Genomic DNA, 3,557 nt, shown 5'->3' on the forward strand with positions numbered 1-3,557 from the left:
TGTAGATGACAGTGTACACCACAAATTAGATTCTTATTTAACAATTTTTGTACAAACTGTTTTGTGCCACTGGTCACAACTCTCACATTACAATATTTCTAGCATTTGTCATGTTGCCATTTATCGAACTTTCTGCCCCTCCTTGCCATCTCATCTTTGCGACAATGTAAATGTACACCACTTACCTCCTGGAGTTTGTATTTTCTTTTCTTGCTGGGAATGACACATTTCTCACGGGTGATTCTATACAAAATTTTTAATGTCTTGGTCTTAGTATAAAATATATCATAAATAGTAAATAAAATGTGAATCCCAGCCTCAGTGACAGTTATTCCAGCACTGATCTCCTCTGCTGGGTGCTTTTCAGGGTGTGAAAGGAAATCTATGCATGTGAGCCCTTACCCCTTGTTCCTCCAGCCTCGTCCCGCCCTTCCCCTCATGACGGTGATCACAAAGGCTTCTTTTTCAGTCCAAAGACAGCGATGAATAATGCCATTTCAGTGATGGCTGGGAGCGTGCTGCAGAAGACAAAAATATGGCTGGACGTGGTGCACCCCCAGCAGTGGAATATGAAGGACAGGTCTGCTGTGCACTGCTGTGTGCCCAGCGGCTCAGAAGATAAGGCTCTGGGTGCTGCTGAACGTGGAAATTCCTAAGAAGCTGATGACTCACTGCAGTGAGGCCTAGGGTGACAGGACCAGCTGCATAGCCTGCTCCACTCCTCAGGGGTGAAGGTGACAGGCAGGCTGGCCTGGATGGACAAGAACAAAGTGATAACAACCACCAGATGTACCAGGAGCATCAGGAAGCCAGAGAGCTTGAGTTCTAGGATCTAGCCATGGCCCCAGGGGCAGGGCTGCCATCCTCATACCGGAATGCATTGTAGCAATCACCATGTCTCTCACTGCAGGTCTTTCTCTTTTTCACTGACCCTCTACCTTCCCAGGCATGATGTCATTTTCCAAAGACCGGCCCCTCCTAACAATAAATTCAAAATATATGAGATGAAGCTTCACCATCCTTGCTTCCAAAGAGCAAACTGGCTGCATGTTCTCCAAAACATTCATTTGTTCTCTTGGCAGTCCATGGGACATTCAGTACTCCTCTCAAACATCACAGCTCAAAGGCATCGATTCTTCTGTTATCCTCAGTCATTGTCCAACTTTCAGATGCGTAGCAAGTGATTAAAAAGACCATGGTTGGAGTCAAGTGTGTTGCAGACCAAGGGTCCCAAAGAATGGAATAATTTTATAATTATTAATAAAGAGACAAACAGCCAGGAATGTGATAGAGCAGAGAGCATAAAACACTGGGCCAGCAGTTCTCAACTGAAGCCCCCAAGCCAAGCTTGTAAATCACAAAGAGAATTCAATGCAAATGAAGCCAAGCTCTTTCTATTGAAAACCTTCTGCTTGACTTAGGAAGGAGGGGTTCACAAATGCAAGAATTTGGTTTACCCTTAACTATTAACCTTCATGCCTCAGGGTGAATTCTAGCTCAGGAAGTAACACTTCCTCTGTAAGGGACCCCTTGCTGTCTCCTGTCTTGCAGGGAACAAACAGCTCATTTTCAAGGATCTGCCACAAGAGAAATCCTATCTTATATATCTGTAATTCCTTCAATTCCTGAACAAGGGTTTTCATATAATATTTGGTATAAAGTTTGGCTTCCCATACAAGTGCACCTTAGTCTTCACACTGACATCATTGTTCCTTATCACCTTGGAGAGGTCCTTGAGGGCAGATTTTTCCCAGTGCAATATATCTTACAATTTCTTACTGCAGGTACCATGGGTGTTGATTGTGGATCCAAGCAAGATGAAATTGTTGACAATGTCAATGTTTTCTTATCTATCACGATGCTGGCTAGAACCATCAGCTTTCTGGCTAGTCAAGTGCTGTCAACCATTTGTGTCAGCCAGATAATTCTCAACTGCCACTGAACTATCTCTGCCTCATGAACCTTGTGAGCAGAACTCATCGGCCTCTGCTTAGCAGCCTGGTGTGCACCTGTTTGCTTTGCTTGTGCTATGGGTGGGTTTGGCTGTGCATACTTACACCTGGCTAACACGTGAAGAATATGACTTTGTTGCTGTTGCTATATTTCATCAAGTCACCTGTGACCCATAGGGGCCCTATGTGCAGCAGCTCTGAAGCCAGTCTCAGTGACTCCCACACATCTACTTCAATTGCCTCAATCACTGTATCAGTCCTTTTCATCCGAGGTCTTCCTCTCCTGCACTGTCCCTCCACCCTTCTGAGCATAATGTTCTTTTCCAAGGATTGGTCTTTCCTGGCCACATGTCCAAAGTATGTGAGATGGAACTCCAAGATCCTAGCCTCCAAGGAGAAACTTAGTTTCACTCTCTTCAAGACAGACCTACATGTTTTCTTGGTGGTCCATGCTATGTTCAAGACTTCTCCAGCACCACAACTCAAAGGCATCAATTCTATGTTATCCTTAGTCATTGTCCACCTCTCTGACACATAGTAAGTAATTGCAAAGTCTATGAACTGAATAAGGCTTAGTTTCTAGGCTGACATCGTGGCTTTTCCATACTTTGGAGAAGTCTCTGACGGCAAATTTTCCCAGTGCAATTCGTCTTTTGATTTCCTGACTGCTGGTGTTAAGAGTATTGATTGTGGAGCCGAGCAAGCTGTAACTGCTAACCACCTCAATCTCTTCTCCATGCATCAAGGTGCTGCCAATTGGCCCAATGGTGAGAATCTTTGTCTTCTTGATATTGAGATTCAATCCATATTGAAGACTACAGTCCTTGACCTTTTGCAGCAAGTGGTTCAGGTCCACCTCAGTTTAAGCAAGCAAGGTTGTGTCATCTGCACTAAGTATAAAACATAAACAGATGCTAGCATTTACTAAAGTCCCAAGGGCAGTTGTGTGCTGTGGCATTTGGTGTCACTTATCTGCCCAGGATCTGATTTCTGTACCTGGGGAATGTTCTATCATGTTGACAGATGGTCGAACTTCTATGCATAGCCGAGGCTCCATCCTTAGACACTCGCCATTTTCAGCAAACCTTGCAGCTGACGGAAGTGCCATGGAACCCAAATTGGGCCAGGTGGACCAGTACCTCCTCAAATGGTGATCTGAGGGCTATCGTGACAAAGTGGCAAGATAAGTAGAGCAGCCGCTGTGGGGGCAGCAGGGGCACCCGCATGACACTGTGGTTCTGGCCGTGTATCTATATCCCATGGGCCTGTGGTGGGCCAGACTCACCAAGGCAGATCTGCAGTGAAGTCTGAGCCTGGTTCACGCCGTGGTTCCCTTGGTCTGGCTTGTTTTGTGTCTTTCCAACCTTCCTGGTGATTGTGGGAGTTGCTGATGGCCTTCAACAAATACCTTTTCTACTTATGTCAGATTAGATATTAGATTTTACATCTGTGGAAAGAACTGCTGGAGAAGCTCAATATCAGCTGTGAAAACTAGGCCAGGAGCTCATTGTGGAACAGACCACCAACTACTCATATGCAAATTCAAGCTGAAGCTGAGGAAAATTAAACCAAATCCAAGGCAACCAAAATATGACTTTGAGTCTA

The 3,557-nt window shown here is 45.0% G+C and overlaps 1 pseudogene; it reads left to right on the top strand.

Annotated features, from left to right (window-relative positions):
* The first annotated feature begins 482 nt into the window (after window positions 1–482).
* LOC102855172 overlaps window positions 483–3,557 on the top strand; it is a 40,219-nt pseudogene continuing 37,144 nt past the window's right edge.

The sequence above is a fragment of the Elephantulus edwardii genome, unplaced genomic scaffold (genome assembly GCF_000299155.1).
Source record: "Elephantulus edwardii isolate Elephantulus edwardi_28Jun2011 unplaced genomic scaffold, EleEdw1.0 scaffold00246, whole genome shotgun sequence".
Taxonomy (NCBI): Eukaryota; Metazoa; Chordata; class Mammalia; order Macroscelidea; family Macroscelididae; genus Elephantulus; species Elephantulus edwardii.